Genomic DNA, 20,793 nt, shown 5'->3' with positions numbered 1-20,793 from the left:
ACCACATCAAATTTTGCCTCCAACTTTCCTCCTTGCAAACTATGCCCCAACCTTTACCTGTCACTGGTAATTTTTTTGGTCACTAACAAAAACACTACCTCCCATAGGTTCTCCTGCTCTCTGACCCTGTCCTGCACGTCTTCTTTTTCCTTAACTTTCCTCCCATGACCCTCCTTGCCCCTCCTCACACATGCCTCTACTCTCACCTCCCCTTAAATGCCCACCCACCTAAGGCATGAACTTCCCTTTCCACTGACAAACACCCATTCCTCCATGCTCAATGATCCCCAGCAATGTATTCTCTCCAAACCTATGACCGATTTTGAAGGGTGGTCACTGGGCCTTGCTGAACACTGTCTCTGTAGCTCCCTGACTGACAGTAAGCAATTCCTCTGACTGTTTGTGATGGCCCTACAGGACTGACTGTTGGCCACTTTCCAACTATAGTCAAGCACATATCCTGACAGTGAGTGGCCTGAGCAGATAACTGACCGCTTTGAAGCCCCTGGACTGTGTGCGAACTGTGCGTCTGACTGACAGTACTGGGAGACCCCTCCACCCTTGACTAGTCTGAGGAGCAGCCCTGGCTGAGTTTCCAATATGGTCATTTGGTTGAATAAATGTGCAATGCGCAGGCAACTGGCACACTCTGTAGGTGTTGGATAGACATATCAGTGTGCAATACAATGAGATTGCCTCCCCCAGCCTGCCTGTGTGTCTACTCAAAAGAGCATGTCAATACAGCACAGTCGAGGTGCCAGCATGATTCACAAATATATCTGCACCACTCAGGTACAAAGGAAAGACCGGCATCACCATGAGAGCATCTAATTATCATTACTTGGCATTCAATGGCATTACTATCACCGATTCTCCCAATTATCAACATCTGGACCAGTTAGATACATAATGTGGCTACAAGATCCTATCAGAGAGGAAACAAAGCACAACTCAGCCTGTGACAGCCAGAAGTTCAGACTGGCTGGGAGGAAACCCATGTCAGTTACTTTAGAGCTGTTCTTGTATCAACTAAGTGGGTGTAGTGGCTGTGTGTGAGTGTGGCTGGGTGAGTGTATGTGAATGGCTGTTTGTGTGTGCGAGTGAACGAGTGTATGTATGTGATGTACATGTGGGTGTGGAAGAGTGTTAGTTCAACTGAGCTCCTTAGCTCAGCCCTGGTGTCCACACCCTTCCCTGCTGACCATGGTTTGGGGCCTAGACATTTTTTCTCTCTTTACCTTTGCGTTTTAACCAAAAAAAATACAAAAGAAGGGCTTGTTTTTAAATTAACTGTCACTTAACACTTTTTAATGGCCATTTTTATAAGTTACTCTCTTAAAATTTCAATTTATTGCATTGGAATTGTGTTTATCTGAAGTTCAAGTTTACTATTGTGGCAAAACCCATCTTTTTAAAATTTGCTCACTGGCTGCTGAATGAGAGAACAACTTAAGTTTATCGCTGTACCCATGCAATACAATTGGACGGTCCTGACCTAGAAGAACTAGGTCAGCAGAGTACCACCGTTTGCAAATTACCTTTGAAGGTACATTTATTTTTATTCATTCACAATTGAGGGTGTCAGCTGGCTTGAACAGCATTTATTATTTGGGGGTTAGTTGAGAGTCAACCACATTTCTGTGAGTCTGGAGTCATGTGTAGGCCAGACTAAATAAGGATTTCTTTCCCTTAAGAACATTTGTCAACCAGAGGGGTTTTCCTGAAAATTGACAATAATCATCGTTAGGCTCTTAATTCCAGATATTTATTGAATTCAAATTCCACAATGAATTGTGGACAGGATTTGAGCCCAGAATCCCTGGGTTTCAGAGTCCAGCAATAAAACCACTGGTCTGTCACTGTTGTAGAACAGTCTATCCTGATTTCCATTAAAACTTGCAAATGACACATATTTGTCCAACTTGTTTAATATACCCGAGTACAGTGTTTCAGTATGACCTGAATGTTCATTTCCACATATTACTGTTTTTTTAAAAACTGTTTTATTCCGTCCAGTCTGGAACCATAAAATCTTCACTGGTGTTGAATCAGCATGCTAGAACGCCATCCTAATAGCAGTGTCTCCACACAGGCTCCAATGATTTTAGAAAGCAGCTCACACTACCATCTCACAGGAAGTTATGTCTTTGAAATGTCTGCAAATGCACTGAGAAAAGCTGTCATTTATATTTCATTTTTCTTGACTATTGCATAGCTTTCAGCAATTAGAGCCAAGGAAATACATTTGAAGTGTAATCACTGTTGTAATGTAGAACACAACAACAATGTATTAATGACTGTTAATGTGTTTCTTGTCTGATAGATTGAGGGATAAATATTGGTCAGAATACCAATGATAACTGCCCTGCTCTTCCTTGATATACTGCATCAGGATTTTCTTGCGTCCACCCGAATGGATAGATGGACACTTGGTTAAACTTCCGTCCCAGAAGATGACATCTCCAATAACGCAGTACTCCTACAGGAGAGTGCTGAAGGGTTAATGAGGTGGGGTCAGCAAACTTTGTGAGTTAGGGACAAGCATGTTACCACCTGGGCCACATTCTCCATTTCTACAGATGATTAGAAATTTTCAATTTAAAAAATTCAGGAGATGCATCCTAGTTTCTCTCTTCTCTTTCTTGCCCATTCAGTCTTTGAAAACTTCGAACTAATTTGCGCTATTGAAATCTAGCTGATAAGAATGATCAACTCAATTGAACCAACGTCTGCACAAGTTATGGTATTCTTTGGCTTGTTAAGGCTCAATAGGATTAGATTAATTCTGTTTCTCCATTTTGTCTCAGTTGTCTACAGTTTTTATAGAATCACTGGGGCTGATTTAAATTCTAGTCCTCTCCTACACAACTATTTAAGAGGTATAAGGGTCAAAAGGCCCTGTAATGGAGACAAGCAGGAGGCTGGAAGAACACAGCAGGCCAGGCAGTATCTGGAAAAAAGTGGCAATGTTTCAGGTATTACTTTTCTGCAGGATCCTCTAATGCTGGGTCTTTCAGCCTTTTGTATGTCAAAGTGCCTTTTCTAGGGAACTAGGGACAGCTCTTCACTGAAATAGCTGTGTGCTTTGCATTCAAATGAACCATAGGGAGACTGCCCAACACCTACTATTTTATGAAGGGAATTAGGATCCCTTCAGCTCCTGTAATGGGGAACTTATGCAAAACCAGAAATTGAAAGAACCGTGAAAATAAAAATAAAATCTTTATAATTTCCAGATTGAAAATGCCTGAATATGTTTCCAATCAGATGATTGCTTTTCGAAAATGAATGTGATCTCTTCTTGTATCTGAAAGAGACAACTGTTTGCCTGAAGCTGCTGTGAGCCATGTTTGCCGGACTGGTGATGTTAATATGATGGGGGCATGTCATGAAGGCCAATAACTGAGATAGGTTTCTGCATTTCTCTCATGAGCTTCTACTGCAGCGAGGATGTTAAGACTTATTGAGTGTGGCCATTGCATTTTAAAGGTGAAAGCTAGTGCATGAGGTTTTTCTCAGGCTCTTCCAGGGCTTGCATGGCAGCCTATCAGAGCTCAGTGTGCTGATTCCTTGAGGATGGCCAACTAGGGATTCAATTGGAGCTGAGTGAGCTCCAAAACAAGAACCAGCTGATGAACGATGACAATGCTGGTCTTCTAGAAACACCTGCCAAAGATGTTTGAGGGTCTTTGCTGACTTAGCCAGTTGTTGTTATTCAGCAGGATATATATTTGTGAGCAGGGGACCTTGCAGATATTTTGGCTGTGTGCATTCCTCTCACAGGAATATCTGCGGGAGCCCTTCAATTGTTCAAACGGAAGATTTTACAAAGCTGAAGCAAGCACAGACCTTACTGAAAAGAACAGTAAAAAATGTATCCCAAGCCTGTATGGAAAGCTGACATTGGTATGTATTGCTCAATAAGTGTATATAGGTCATAACTCCTGCCCCCATTGAATAGGATATGTGGGGCAGAATGAAGTTTAATATTTCAGGGATTAGTCTCCTGCATCGTCAGTTTGAATGCAATGTGCTTGAACCAATTCCGGCTATTTTTCAGACATCCTGGTAACTGCTTATCTAAATATGATGCCTGATTTAAGATTGCTGACTGAAGATAGAAAAGGTAGAGTCATAGAGTTGTACTATATGGAAAAAGAGCCTTCAGTCCAACTTATCCATGCCAACCAGATGTCCCCAATTAATCTAACTCATGTGACTGCACTTGACCTACACCCCTTTAAACCCTTCCTTTTCCTATATCCATCCAGATGCCTTTAAAATGCTGTAACTGTACCAGCCTCCACCACCTCCTCTGTACCTCATTCCATAGTTGCACAACCCTTTGAGTGAAAAAGTAGCTCCTTAGGTCCCTTTCAAACCTTTCCCCTCTCACCTTAAACCTGTGCCCTTTAGTTTGTACTCCCCTACCGCATGGTGGCTCAATGGTTAGTGCTGCTGCCTCACTGTGTCAGGGTCCCAGGTTCGATTGTAGCCTCAGGTGACTATATGGAGTTTGCACAGGCTCCCTGTGTCTGTGAGGGCTTCTGCCTGGTGCTCAGGTTTCCACCCACAGTCCAAAGATGTGAAGGCTAGGTAGATTGGCCATGCTTAAAAATTGCCCATAATTCCCAGGGATGTGCATGCTGGGTGTGGGTAAGCTATCATAAATGTAGGGTTGTGAGGATAGGCTAGAGGGCTGAGTCTGGGTGGGATGCCTTTTCAAGGGTTGGTGTGGACTCGATGGGCCAAATGGCCTCTTACTGCGCTGTAGGCATTCTTTGATTCAGAGCTAAATCTGGGGTGGATTACTCAAACTGTCACTGCCGTCTGAACAGCAGCTCCCATATAAAAGATTATATCCAAAAATTACAGTTACAGCATTCCTGAACAGCACAGTACTTCTATGATTCTATAATTCTCATAACTACACCCTGTGTAGTTACTTCACCCCTTTCCTGACCATGACCTTAGGGTTAGAGCTGGTAAGGGCAATGTTCACTGAATTAACTGGACAAGTTATCTGTGAGGGTAAGGCAGGTGTAACAGTCTGTGCAAGTATTGTAAATAAGGGCCAACCTCCAGCTGATTGTGCCTTGCATTGGGGAGTGCACAATCGAAAATGAGTTTAACTAATTCCTTCACAAAATTTTTCATTACTTGAAAAAAATCTGGTTGAATTAAACATTCCATTTGCCTGACTCTAAGTTATTTTAATTGTGTGGAGCCCAGTCCGTGGTTGTGCCATGTGGGATTGACCACATTCCTGAAGTTTGAATGCAAATAGCTCATAGAACATAGAACATTTCGGCACAGTACAGGCCCTTCGGCCCTTGATGTTGTGCCGACCTGTCATACCGATCTCAAGCCCATCTAACCTACACTATTCCATATATGACCATATAGTAGAATAATTATTGTGCCATTGGCTTTCCTGGAAAGATGGGGGGATAAATCAGATTTATTTCATATTTTGGAGAGAGAAAATAAATTGATAAAACCTTCAGTTTTTTTGAGCAAATTGATTTCTTATGACAAATGTTTGTAAAGAATTTACAGCATTTACAAAAGGGTATATTTATTTTCTTGACTGTTCTTTCACTATTAAGATGCAATCAGGTGTGAAGTACAGTATGAGAGAAATTAATTGATGGGAATATTACTTCAATAAACTCCTGTGCAATTAAAATCATGCTGCTCTTTTCTCAACATGGTCACCATGCAAGATAATAAAATGTGAGGCTGGATGAACACAGCAGGCCAAGCAGCATCTCAGGAGCACAAAAGCTCCTGAGATGCTGCTTCGCCTGCTGTGTTCATCCAGCCTCACATTTTATTATCTTGAAGCTTTTGTGCTCCTGAGATGCTGCTTGGCCTGCTGTGTTCATCCAGCCTCACATTTTATTATCTTGGAATTCTCCAGCATCTGCAGTTCCCATTATCTCTGGTCACCATGCAGACTGAACAGCAACAAAGTGATTGTATAACACTTCAAGTAATAGCTCTTCACCATCTTGATGTGAGTTAAATCTGATTTCTGATGAAAGTCATAGTTTTGAAACATTTATTCTATTTCACTCTCTGCAGATGCTTCCTGACCTGCTGAGTATTTTCAGAACTTCCCGATTTGACTAAAACTCTTAGATACATTCACCTTTACACCAAGGAATAATTTTATCAATTCAGTTATTAGGATAGTTAACAAGGCCATGTCAATTTTGGCTAACTAATATGTAGACTCTTTTGTACAATTGATAAAAGATTTAAGAACTTGCATTTATCACCTCATCACGTTATCGGAAAAATATGAATTAGTTATCGTCAGCAGCATCCCACTACCAGAAATGGGATAAATGAGTGTGTTTGTGTGCTGTTAAGGTAATGGATGAATATTGGACAGAATACCAGGAGAGCATTCAGTTCTTTTAAACACTGCTGAAGGTTTCATTTATTATCTGGAGATAGACAGGTCCTCAGTTTAACAGTGCACAAAAACAAATTTGCTGGAAAAGCTCAGCGAGTCTGGCAGCACCTGTGGAGGAGAAAATAGAGTTAATGTTTCTGGTCCGGTAACCCTTCCTCAGAACCCCAGTTTTGAGGAATCGTCACTGGACCTGAAATGTTAACGCTTTTTTCTCTTCCACAGATGCTGCCAGACCTGCTGAGCTTTTCCAGCAACTTTGTTTTTGTTCCTGATTTACAGCATGCGCAGTTCTTTTGGTTTTTCCTCGATTTAACAGTGATGTTTCTGCCAATGCACCTTTCCTCCACTACTCATTCGGACATCGAAGCTTGGAATGGAGCTTGAAACCATGAAATTTAATGAGAATTGACAATGGCTACATGTCACCATTGACTTGCTCTTTCTTAGATTTATATCTTAAAACAAATTAATTCCAATTTTAACCTCCTACCATAGTAGGATTTGAACCTGAGACTTCAGAGCATTGGCTTGGGGTTCTGGGTTTACTAGGTCCAGTAACATTACCACTACATCCCCCATATCCCCGCTCGTGCTCTCTCGGTGGCAAGCCAGATTTCACATCAAGTTTCTGATGGGGTTTGAATTTACATACTGCTGATTCCAAAGTGTGAACACCACACACTAAGCCACATCTGACATCTAATGCCTACACAAACCCAAGTTTACTAAAGTTACACTATACTGACAGAGGTGCTTACCATTGAAATGCCAATAATGGAACCTCCGTAAAAATGCAGGGACAGCAGAGAATGCCTAGTAGATGTATTGCAGCACGTACAATTGCTCTGTTAGATCTACAGATTTTTATCCAAACCTAAGTTACATCTGCTCTGGTCCATTTGGTAGCAGCCTTGCTATGAAATAGATAATTGTAGGGTGTGGTTGCACACAAATCTGATACTGAGCACAAAACTCAAAGCTGAAATTCTTCGGCAATGCTGAGGGAATGCTGAACTGGATAATCTTCAGCAGGGCTCTGGAACAGAGTCCGTGGCTGCCCACATAGGTTGTCAGAAAAGATTGCCTACCATTATTTTAAAGAGGAAGTGAGGAATTATACTTGGTGGTATTTATCCATCAAATCACCTCACAAACACATGATCTGGTCATCGGAGATAATGGGAACTGCAGATGCTGGAGAATCCAAGATAACAAAGTGTGATGAACACAGCAGGCCAAGCAGCATCTCAGGAGCACAAAGGCTGACGTTTCGGGCCTAGACCCTTCATCAGAGAGGGGGATGGGGAGAGGGTTCTGAAATAAATAGGGAGAGAGGGGGAGGCGGACTGAAGATGGATAGAGGAGAAGATAGGTGGAGTGGAGAGTATAGGTGGGGAGGGGATTGGTCAGTCCGGGGAGGACGGACAGGTCAAGGAGGCGGGATGAGGTTGGTAGGTGGGAAATGGAGGTGCGGCTTGAGGTGGGAGGAGGAGATAGGTGAGAGGAAGAACAGGTTAGGGAGGCGGGGATGAGCTGGGCTGGTTTAGTGATGCAGTGGAGGGGAGGGGACGAGCTGGGCTGGTTTTGGGATGCAGTGGGTTAGGGAGAGATTTTGAAGCTTGTGAAGTCCACATTGATACCATTGGGCTGCAGGGTTGCACCTCCATTTCCCACCTACCAACCTCATCCCGCCTCCTTGACCTGTCCGTCCTCCCCAGACTGACCTATCCCCTCCCCACCTTTCCACCTATACTCTCCTCTCCACCTATCTTCTTTTCTCTCCACCTTCAGTCCGCCTCCCCTCTCTCCCTATTTATTTCAGAACCCTCTCCCCATCCCCCTTTTCTGATGAAGGGTCTAGGCCCGAAACGTCAGCTTTTGTGCTCCTGAGATGCTGCTTGGCCTGCTGTGTTCATCCAGCCCCACACTTTGTTATCATGATCTGGTCATTATCGGATTGCTGTTTTTGGGAACTTGCTGCTCACAAATCACTGCCACAATTTACAAAATTGCAAAAGTGCTTCACTGGTTGGAAAGCACTCTGGGAGGTCCTGAGCTTCCAAAGCATGCTATATAAGCATGAGCCTTCCATTTATTTTAATGAAACATCATACCAACGCTGATCCAAAACATTTGCCACTGTTTGTTTCATATTTCTAAAGGATATATTAATTTTACAGAAACTTTTTAAATCAAAAGGTCACTGACAAAATCTGTATTGAGGCAGAATGTGTGATGACTGCTGAACCCAATGCCATTTGCTTCATATTTATTGCTACGTTTCACAAGTGAAGTTAAACGGTCTTTTAGCTTTGTCTCTCCACTTATCTCCCTCCACACTTTCATGGCCAATAAATGTGAAAACAAGTGGAACTGTGGCTCAGTGGTTAGCTGGCTGCCTGACAGCACCAGGGACCTAGGTTCGATACCACCATTGGGTGACTGTTTGTGTGGAGTTTGCATATTCTCCCTGTGTCTGTGTGGGTTTCCTCCCACAGTCCAAAGATTTGCAGGTTAGATGGATTGGCTGTGCCAAATTGCTCATAGTGCCCAGGGATGTTTAGGTTGGGTGAGTTAGACATGGAAAATGCAGGGATAGGGGAATGGGTCTGGGTGGGATGCTGTTTGGAGGGGTGGTGTAGACTTGTTGGGCCGAATGGCCCATTTCCACACTGTAGGGACGCTATGATAATTCTATGAAACGTCCCTTGTGTGATGGTTACTTCTTCGCATTCCAGGCATATTAAACAACTGACAGGATTCACACATGGACCGAACAATTGCAAGACATGGGGAAAATCGACATTCGGAGCAATGACAATGCAAAATAAAGTATCACCTGGAGGTGCAATTTTACTTGTCTGTACATTGAGTGATTAAAAGGGCAGGGCAGCACAGGTGGCAGGTGCTCCTTTAGCTTAACTTGTCAGCAATGGCTGTCTTTCTACACCTTGAGCAACACCTGGCAACCTCAACTGCTGGGCGTGTTCCAGCAGGACCCAGTCGGGTTACAATCCAAGCCCAAAGTGTTTGCAGGCAGAGTGAATGTGCTATGTCGCTTGCAGCCTGCCTTCTAAATTACACAGCTCTGGTTTCTGAAATGGCCAGTCGAATAATAAATGAAAGAAACATTCCTTTGAATCATTATCCAAAAGCAGAGGTATTTCTCTGAATGTGTGGTTTGGACACAACATACATCACTGCTTTTAAAGGTAGGCCTCAGGGTGTTTGTAGTTGGTGTCAGTGTAAAACATCAAACAATGTTAAGAGGTTAGATAATAAGTTGCTCTCATCTGTTCCACTGTAACATAATCAAAGATGGATGTGTAAAGCTAGGTTCTTCTCTTCAGCCCCACCCGAGATGGATGTCAGATCAGGCAATGAGCAAAGTTTGGGTGGTAAATTCCCCTCCACCCTCTCATCACTCTGTTACAAATTTTGAAGGTGTAGGAGATTTCCTGTGATATATCCTCGAGAGTGAGGGTTGGCATCTGTTGTGCTCCGAGGGAAAATTGATTTGCCTAAACCTAACCTCTTGAGCAGTCTCCTGACCTCAGGGAGGTGAAACTGAGCAGCTTGGTACGTTCACTTACAGTGTCACATCGGGACAGAGTGAACAAGGAACAGCCAACGGCAGAGATTTTCAATGTGAACCCTTCATCAAGTGCCTCAATTTAAAGACAAACTACAAACTGATCCAATTGAGAGCAAGACACTTTGTCAAAAGGTAGAAATCCTAATAATCCTGCTCAAATTCACTTCTTTCAAAATAACTGTACATTTCTTCAAATGACATAATAATTTGTTTTATTCATTCACAGGACATGGATGCCGCAGGCCAGGCCAGAATTTATTGCTCATCCCTATTTAACAATATCAGCACTAAGGGCATAGAAATCATCCTAAGTATAATTGAAAATCAAGAGGCAGAAGACAAAGAGGAATTTCAAACGATGACTGTTGCTAGGAGCAAAGGTACTGGGAACACTAATGGAACTCAAGCCTGACAAGTCCCCTGGACTTAATGGCCTTCATTCTAGAATTCTGAAGAGTTAGTTGCGCAGATAGTGTGTGCATTAGTTGTAATCTTCAAAATTCCTTAAACACTTTAAAATTCCTAGTGGATTGAAAACCACAAATGTAACTCATCTCTTCAAGAAAGAAGGGAGACAGAAAGCAGGAAAGTATAGGCCAGTAAGCAAAATCCCCAACAATGGGAAAATGCTGGAATCCATTGTTAAGAAGGGAGCAGCAGGATATTTAGAAAATCAGTATCAATCTGGCAGAATCCGCACGGTTTTGTGAAAGAGAAATTGTGTTTGACTTATTTATTGTGCGTTTGTTGAGGTTGTAGCGAGCAGGGAGGCAAACAAGTAGATGCTGTGTATTTGGATCTGGAAAGGGGTTTAATAGATTACCATGTTTGAGGTTACTGCAGAAAATAAGAACACACAGCACTGGGAATGATATATTCACATGGGATCAGATTTCTAATGGGAAACAGAGAATCAGCCAGGAAGATCCAGACAATTGTGATCTGATAGAGCTCTTCCAAAACATAAAAAATTTCAATAGGGTGTATACAGAGGAAATGTATCCTCCTGTGTTTCATTGTGTGGGGAACAGTATAGCTGGAGGCCATTACTTTAAAATTGTCATCAAGAAATCCAGCAGAGAACTCAAACGGAATGTGTGGCATCTGTTGTCATTATGTTACTTTTCATAATCATGCTTCTGACATGGTTTCATCCTTCCTCAATCGAAGATTCATCCCCCTCCCGCTCCTATTGCCTCTCTATATCTACTTACTCCTTTAAGACACTCCTAAAACTTACTTCATTGATCAAGTCTTTGATCAACAACTTTAGTATTGCCTTATTTGACTCGATGCTGTATTTTGCTTTATAATTCCTCTGTGAAGTGTCTTCGGAAGCAGTTTTCCATGACCGGTGTTATATAAACATAAGTTATTGTTGTTGGCTACATCACGCTGAGCAATGTCCAGGCCACAATATCAGTAGGCTATCCAATTTGTGAACCACAGGCTGTTGAAAAAACAAATGTACAAGTTATGCTGGAAATTTTAGTGCAATCTAAACTACTAGCAGTGGTGAAGAAAGTAAAACGTAGTGGTCAGCGGTCCCACTGAGCCACCACCATAAAAATGATCAATTAGGAAAGCCTAAAAGCTTATCAAGGCATTCTAAATCTTAAGCACTAAACAATATAATGACAGACAGGGAGTTCTAGAAGTAGTTAGTATAGCTCGGGCAAAGATTTCCCTTTGGGAGTACTGCATTATGTGTGCTAACAGCTGGGCTGTCAACTGCAGTGATGGCGGAGTGGGGACTCTTTGGCTTCGTAGCCCCTATGTGTGGACTCCTGGACTGGTAGTGGGGCTTCCACTGCAGCAAGAGCAGAGCGAGGCCTCCTGGCTGTGGTAGGCCTGGAGTGTGTACTCCTTCGGTGACAGCAAGTCGTCAACTGCAATGGTACTTGGAGTGGGGGCTCCTGACTGCGGTAGGCCCGGAGCAGGGGCCTTGCAGAAGTTCCGAAGCCGTGTTTGGAACCCTGGCCAAAGGAGATGAAGTCTATTTAAGTACTTCTTTTTTATTCTTTTGTACCTCAAAATGGTGCTGCAATGTGACACCAGACACTTATCACTGTATCTATCTGGATATAAGTGACAATAAGACATTCATTATTCATTCATTCATTCATTTATTCAGTACTCCTGCATTATAAGAGGAGACTGACAATAATACGGAAGAGAAAAAATTGGAAGCAGGGATTGTTGCACATTACAGAAAATAACCACATGTGACCCACAGAGCCAGGTGGTCATATTTGGATTTCTCAATGAGGTCATTGTGAGGAGCTGCACATTCCTCATGAAGCAGTAACATCTCATTTTCTGGCCAAAGACCTTTGCTATCCACCTCAACAAGAAGCCCAACTTTGTCAGTGACTTTTGGAATATCCTCAGTGCTGAAGTTTTATAACTTTTTGTGTCTCTCACAGTAACCTTGAGTAATCTCAGTCACATCAGTCAATGCACTATGCACAATACTAAGAAAGTCAAAGCTATTTTGTTCAGACAGGGATCTCAACTTATCAACTTCTGTAGGATCAAATTGAAGATGATTGGGAGTTCTTAGGTTTCATCACAGTTTCAGTTAGAGATACTCACAGCAGAATTAGGCCATTCAGAAATTGTCAGTCCTTCCAAGTACTAAGTAGTGTGAAGAAAAAGACTTTTCATACCTTTATGGGAGTTGTCTGAGAGGGACTTGTAGAAATTTCTGAAAGCCCAGAGCCAGAAGCTCATGAAAAACATCAGACAACAATGAGCAAGTTTCTAAAAAACATCAGTCTTGGGCATTCATCTAAGGAAATGATCAATTGAATGGGCTAAAACAGAAAGTGGTGGAGAAACTCAGCAGGTCTCTTCTTCAGTCATACTGGACTCAAAATGTTCAGTCTGTTTTTCTCTCCACAGATACTGCTAGATCTGCTGAGATTTTCCATCACTTTCTATTTACTTTTGAATTTCTACCATCAGCAGTGTTTTGCTTTTAGCTGAATGATCTCGCATATTGTCCTATCGATAACATGGAGTTGAAGTTGGTCTGCACCATATCTATTCTTCAGTGGCATCATTGAGAAACAATCTGTATGGTGCTTACTCCCACTGTCAGATATGTCTGACCTTTTGTTAGGTTTTTTTAGTGAATACCCTTACAAAGGAAATTGAAGGCAGCGGGGTAGGTAATGCATCTTATCCCTGAGCTCCAGCTGCATGGCTGCCTACTTCACATGAGACTGATTATTCCTGAGGTAAGAATCCTCAGTAAAGGGCAAATATTTTTCCAACTTGTGATATGAAAAGCCTGGACCCTTCTCTTTCTTTTAGCACATCCTGCTCACACATGCCTCGTGTTTCAGCCATTGGTCCTTGTCCTGACTTGTTAGCCATGTTGCTGGATGAGATAACTTTCCATATTGGAGTGAATGAGGCTGGCGCAGGATGAGGTGCTGTCAGGCAAAATCAGGCACATCGTCGCCTGGAAGAGTTGAAAAAAAGCACTGACACGTGTCACTTTGGAGAAATAACTGGGCAACAAAGAAAGACTTGATATTATTCTTCTTTTATTCTTTCATCATCTTTTTGAATTAAGGGCTAGAAATAACTGATGAACTCGGGGATGGACTGGATTAAAAAGCGAAGAGCAGACCCAGCAAGCTTTGTGTTCACAATAAAGGTCACCAGACCTGAAATGCTAAATCTGATTTTTCTCCACAGATGCTGCCAGATCTGTTGAGATTTTCCATAATTCCTGTTTTTGTTTGAGCTTTGTTTGTTATTTTATAAGTGTTTTTTGAACTAAGCTTTCTGGGAGATGGCCTGGACCATAGCCGAGACAGCATGAAGATTTGAAAGCTCCCTGTCTAATCTGATACGCAAGTTTCAGAATCCCAAAGAGATGAAAGCTGATTTAGAAATATTGCTGCCTTTGCCTGGGTGAACTGAGAAGCTAACTCTGATCAACGTTTCTGAAAAACGCAGCCAAGGAGTCCACACTTATGCCTGTGAATCAACACATCTTGAAGACATCTAAGTAATCTGGCCTGTTTTTCACTTCCTTTTATTTATCCCTTCACTGTATTTATTTGTCTGTCTGTCTGTCTGTGTGAATGGCAGCTGGAAACAAATGTTTCAGGTTTAAAGCACAAATGTTAATAAGCTCACTGTGCTGTTTAATTTTCTCCCTGCTAACTTTAGTTTATATTTAATAAATTGTCAAGTCTTTTGTTTAAGATACCAAACTAGTGCCTGGAAATTAATTTTTCAAGGAGTCTGTGATTGGTTATTTATTACAGTCAAATTTCTCAAGTGGCGCCTGAAACTGGCATTTAGCTTGTTGTTTATATTATAAGGGGGCTATTATCTTTTTCATGTTGGCCAAATCTTTCAGACGAGGAACCAACGCAGAAATTGCGAGTGAAACTCAACAGCTCTGGCAGCATCTGCGGAAGATAACAGAGTTAATGTTTTGAGTCCAGTAACACATCTTCAGAACTCAATAGTAAGGGAGTAAATCCTGATAATACAAGCTGAAATGGAGCTCAAAGTTACTATCTAAATATATCGCTTCACAAGCAAATCCTGCAATCAATCCACTGACAAAGGACGTGCTTTGCATTTCTTTGGATTTTTTTGCTGTGGACGTCCTGATCTGAGGAGAATCCAGAGTTTCACTCTTTATTGACCAAGTTTGACCTCTGGAAAGGATGTTCCAGTTTTGCTGCAGAACCTCAACGCAGCACCAGAGACAATTTATCAGGTAACTGCTACACAGATTAGGTGTTACAGGCTGTTTCCAATGTTGGAAAGGACCATCCTCTCTATGTTGTGCAGCTGGCTTAATAAGACACATTAGGATTTGGGATGACCATGATTGTAACCAGGAGTAAATGTGACGCTGAGTGGGACCAAATGAAAAGGCCCAGAGCATCTTTTACAATTGCCAGCAGTTTGCAGTGAGCAGTGAGGTGATGCTGCTTATTACCAACATTGGGGAAAACAGCCCAGAAAGATCTAAGCAGCTATGTGGCATAAATTTTAACATTTCTAGCAACAACTTCATTCTGGCACAAACAGTAGTGGATCTCTGGTATTGAGGAACAGTAATGAGGTTAAGTAGTTCAATACTTTAATAAAGGATTGACATTTTATAATATTTCAGGAGGTGAAATAAAGTTTTGGACGTGCATGTTTTAGAATGTGATTTTTTAAAAATTCATTCATGGGATGTGGGTCTCACTGTAAAGGCAGCATTTATTGCCCATCCCTAATTGCCCAGAGAACAGTTAAGAGGCAACTGCATTAGTGTGGTTCTGGAACCCTATGTAGGCCAGACCGTGTAAGAATAACAATTCCCTTCCCTAAAGGACATTAGTGAACCAGATGGGGTTTTCCCAACAATCGACAATGGTTACATAATTATCTTTAGATTCTTAATTCCTGCTTCTTTTTTGTTTAGTTCAAATTCCTCCATCTGCCATGGCAAATTTTGAACCCAGATCCCCACACCATTGCCTCTCAAATGTGTCATAAACTAACTTTTAAAAATATTTCTATTATTTTAAAAATAAGGCTTATGTAATGCATATCATTGCAATGGAAAAAAAACCTGGAATACCAATTCAACAAGGGGGAAACATTTTCAATACATCAGCAGTTCCTTTTTCTATAATCTGCTGGTGCAGTATAGTCCTCTGAAATCTCTGCACTTTTCCAATTCTGAACTCTTGTGCATCCCTATTTTTAATTGCACCATCAATGTTAACCATATGTTCTGTTGACTAGGCATTAAGCTCTGGAAATCCCTCCTTAAATCTCTTCACTTGTTAATATGATCTATAATACCAAACTCATTGACTGAGGTTTAATCATCTGCCCTTGATGTTCTTATGTGGCTAAGAGCTGAATTTTGTTCAAGAATGCTCATATAAAGCACTTTGAGATGTTTTGTTATATTAAAAGTTGTGTATAAAAATGTTTGGAGATTCTGCCTAACGCCCCAAAATACAATGCCTGCTTTTCCAAGAATTATTTTATTTTTCCCATTCTCTGTCAACAAACAGAAGTGTTTACAATTTCTCTTATTTTCTTTTCCATTTTGCAATAGGCCATGGTATGTTCATCCCAGCTCTCTGTTTGTAAAGTCAATTTTTAAGTAGCTTGCAACAAACTTTGTTGAGAGTTAAAACAGAAACATGGGTTATTCCTGCATTCAAACTTAGGGGAAATTTTGCCACAACACATACACAAACATAAAAATAAGAGACAAGAAAAGAGTAAAGGAAAAGTTTATAATTAGGAATAGATCTAAAACTCAACAGATATAGACATTAATTCATGTAAACTTTGACTGAATCAGAATGTCAGTATTCAATGCAAGTTCCTTTTCTTTAATGTTTTGAGGTTAGATGGTTGCAGTTGGCTGAAGTTACAGTATTTCTATGAAAGTTAATACAGGCACAGTGAGATTATTTTGATATCCGCTTTTTGATGATTACAGGGTTTCTTCCAGAAGCTAGGTGCTAGTGAGGGCGAGACTTGAGGCCAGCAGAGCTATGACTGTGAGGTTAGCAGAGTTCAGATCCTTAATAGACTGACTGGATATTTACAGCAAATTGCTTCTTACATGTTGAAGCATCGGTTCAGAAAACGTATGAATGAATCTTTTATCCAAAGGCCAGAAGATTTGATCAAATGACAGGGCTTCTGGATGAATCAGTTTCAAATCATAGAATTCCTACAGTATGGAAACAGGCCCTTTGGCCCAACAAGTCCACACCAACGCCCAGAGCATCCCACCCAGACACATCCCCCATGATCCTAACATACACCTCCCTGAACACTACGGGCAATTTAGCATGGCCAATCCAACTAGCCTGCACATCTTTGGACCGCAGGAGGAAACTGGAGCACCCGGAGGAAACCCATGTAGACACGGGGAGACTGTGCAAACTCCACACAGTCACCCAAGAGTGGAATCAAATCTGTGTCCCTGGTGCTGTGAGGCAGCAGTGCTACCCACTGAGCCACCATGCTCCATTCAAAGTAATGAAATAGTTTTGATAGTTTTAACCAGGGCCATTAATCCTTGTTTGAGACAGCTGTTGAGCCCTTTACACCACTTCAGGCATAATGTGTGCAAAGATCTGTCTTTGTTCTCAGTGTTAATGGGAAGTCATCTCACCTGTTATTACTTTGTGCTTGTGGACTGCAAGGATGTAACATTCCAGGAGAATTCCAAGATAATAAAATGTGAGGCTGGATGAACACAGCAGGCCAAGCAGCATCTCAGGAGCACAAAAGCTGACGTTTCGGGCCTAGACCCTTCATCAGAGAGTTCTCTGATGAAGGGTCTAGGCCCGAAACGTCAGCTTTTGTGCTCCTGAGATGCTGCTTGGCCTGCTGTGTTCATCCAGCCTCACATTTTATTATCTTGGAATTCTCCAGCATCTGCAGTTCCCATTATCTCACATTCCAGGAGAAGTTGGTTTTAGGCTTCACCCTTTCTAATTTCTGCTGGAACTGTCACGAAAAAATGCGGTCAACTTTATTGGAAGTGGCCATACTTTAATCTAGCAAAAACTATTCTGGGCAGCACAGTGGCTCAGCGGTTAGCGTTGCTGCCTCAAAGCGCTGGGGGGCCGGGTTTGATTCCACCCTGAGGCAACTGTCTGTGGGGAGTTTGCGCAGTCTCCCTGTGTCTGTGTGAGTTCTCACTGGGCACTCCGGTTTCCTCCCACAATCCAAAGATGTGCAAGGTAGGTGGATTGGCGATGCTAAATTGCCCATAGTGTGCAGGCTTGGTGGGTTGGCCATGGGAAATGCATGGTTACAGGGATGGGGCAGAAGAACAGGTCTGAGTGGGATGCTCTGAGAGTTGGTGTGGGCTTGTTGGGCCAAATAGCCTGTTTCCACACTGTAGGAATTCTATGATTTATTCTTATACTTAAACAAGAAAATATAGTTTTCAAAGCAACTTATGATAACTTTCAAGTATTGGGGCATCTGTTACTTGAGATTTTTTGCAGACAATCATTGCAAGGAGGAAAAATGTAGAGTTCCAAAAATGATCTGATCATTACTGCTTAGCAAAACGATAAGCAACAATGATATGGATGATTCAGTTTAAAATGGGAGATTTAAAGATCGCAATACTTTACAGGTTATGCTGATGACAATATAAAAGATCATAAGTCACAACATTATAATCCTATCAGCTATCTCTCTCTTTTGTAGATTTCTCAGTTTTGATAATGTAATCTAATGTATTCAAACCAGTATCTCCACAAACTGAAATAACATGAAGGGCAGGATAGGCACACTTTCCCTGCACTTTCATTGCACTCCAAGCTCTCTTAAAGATTGAATATGAGTCAAGCAAGTTTTTTTCTCAGCCTTATCGTAACTGCATGATAGACTTTGGGAACTGGTGTAATACAAGCAGAGGATCAATGCCCTTCACCAGTCCAGCCGGGTAAGTACCATTGCTGCCTCACAGAGCCAGTGGCCCGGGTTCAAGTCCAGCTTCATGTCACTGTTCTCGTGGAGTTTGCACATTCTCCCCATGTCCGCATGTGTTTCCTCCGGGTTCTCCAATTTCCTCCCACAGTCCAAAGGTATGAAAGGTAAGGTGGATTGAGCAAGCTAAATTGCCCCATAGTGTCCAGGGATGTGTTGGTTAAGTGGATTAGCCATGGTAAATGTGGGCTTACAGGGATAGGGTGGGGAGGTAAGTCTGGGTGGGATACTGTTCATAGAGTTGGTGTGGACTTGTTGGGCAGAATGACTTCTTTCCACACTGTAGGGATTCTATGATGTTCTATGATCTCTCTGCTACTTATACTCACTCTATCTCTGCTAGTGCACCCACCTCTCACCAACGCTCATGATCTACCATTCTCACTAATGCATACCACATTATTCCTCACTCACCCTCACCCACTGGTTACTGTGACACCACCGAGGCTGCAAGCCATCTAAGCTGCCTACTTACAAACTCAGAAACCTCACCACCTGCACTTTCATCTTCCATAATACCTGCAACCCTCTCATCACAGCTGTAAAACAATCACAATAGGGCAGAAAGAGTCATAACTATTGCCTATCGTTCAGCTCCTCACCATATATGAGGAGAGAATCCTAACTCTGACCATTCTGAGCAGGCACTAGACCAATAATGGAAGTTGTTCTTCGCTGACTGTACTAGGATCCCCTGACTGAAGGCTATCTCACTTGATGGACTGATGCTCACCAACAACTGCCACAAGCGTCTTGGCTTTGTGACCATGCTAAATAATATGGCAAGACTTAACTAATACGAGTCTGATATCTCTGACTGAGAAGACAATTTGCGAAGAGGTTATGCAAGTTAAAGCAAGGCAGGGATGCTGTCAGCACCCAGGTGGGGAATCCAAGTTGGAACTCACCACTCCCTGGTGAGAATCTCACTGCACTGCTTGACAACAGTGGCACAGTGGTTAGCACCAGAGACTTGAGTGACTGTGTGGAGTTTGTCTGTTCTCCCTGTGTCTGCGTGGGTTTTCTCCAGCTGCTCTGGGTTCTTCCCACAGTCCAAAGATGTGCAGGTTATGTGGATTGGCCCTGCTAAATTGCCCCATAGTGTCCAGGGTTGCACAGACTAGGTAAATAAGCCATGGGAAATGTAGGGTTATGGGGATAGAGTGAGTCTAGGTGGGATGCTCCTCATAAGTTTGTACAGAGTCAATTGACCAAATAGCCTCTTTCTTCAGTGTAGGGATCCTATGCAAAACAGGGAAGCTGCGGCTGGGATGATCTTGACATTGAGATGACCATCTCACCCAGTTCTGCCACATCTCTTGCAATAGCCCACAGCGTTCAGAGCCTGGTTAGACTCCACCCATAGGAATCTACCATATCTGGTTGATACAACTTCCACATACCATGGAAGTAATTGCATTTTGAGTTGATTCCATAGTGCTGGCCACAATTTAAAATTGAAGGGAAGGCTACTTAGGACTGAGGTACAGAGAAATGTTTGACACAGAGAGTTTTGAATCTTTGGAATTCACTACCCCAGAGGACTGTGGAACCGTAGTATTTGAGAATGTTTAAAGTAGTGGTTTATGGATTTCTGATTGCCAATGATGTAAAGGGTTAGTGGGATCATGTGGGTCAAAGGCATTGAAGTGTTCACTCAGTCATGATCGTATTAAATGATGGAGCACATTTGAAGAGCTGAATAGCCCACTCCTGTTCCAGATTCCCGACAAACATTCTACAGAAGTGACATGCAAAACTGGCTTTAGGAGCAGGAATAGTTTGTGCAACTCCTCATATCTGCTTCACCAGTCATAAAATCAGTTTTTCCATTTTTGTTCCCTATCATAGGCAGGTAAGAAATAGGGACAGGACTAAGCCATTTGACCCTTCTGCTTGTTCCACCACTCACTGAGGTCATAGCTATTCTGAGCTTCACACACTTTCCTGGCTGTTTCCCATAGCCCTTGAGTCTCTTCTCAATAAAAAGTGCATCTAACTCAGAGCTGAACGTCTTCATTTTTCCACCTCCCACTGTTCATCAGGTAAGAGAATTCCAAAGATCGGTGACTGACTGAAAGAAAACAGAACTCAACATTTCCATTTTAAATTGGAAGACTGCTTAAGATTAAAATGTGCTTCTTAGTTCTAGATTTCTCCATAAAGGGAAGCATCCTCCTGGATCTATCCCGTCAAGTCCTCAATAACAATTGTATTTCAATAAGACCACCTCTTCGAAGCTGCAATGAATATGGATCCAATCCAC

The sequence above is a fragment of the Stegostoma tigrinum genome, chromosome 1, assembly GCF_030684315.1.
Source record: "Stegostoma tigrinum isolate sSteTig4 chromosome 1, sSteTig4.hap1, whole genome shotgun sequence".
NCBI lineage: Eukaryota > Metazoa > Chordata > Chondrichthyes > Orectolobiformes > Stegostomatidae > Stegostoma > Stegostoma tigrinum.
Note: the sequence above shows the minus strand (reverse complement) of the source record.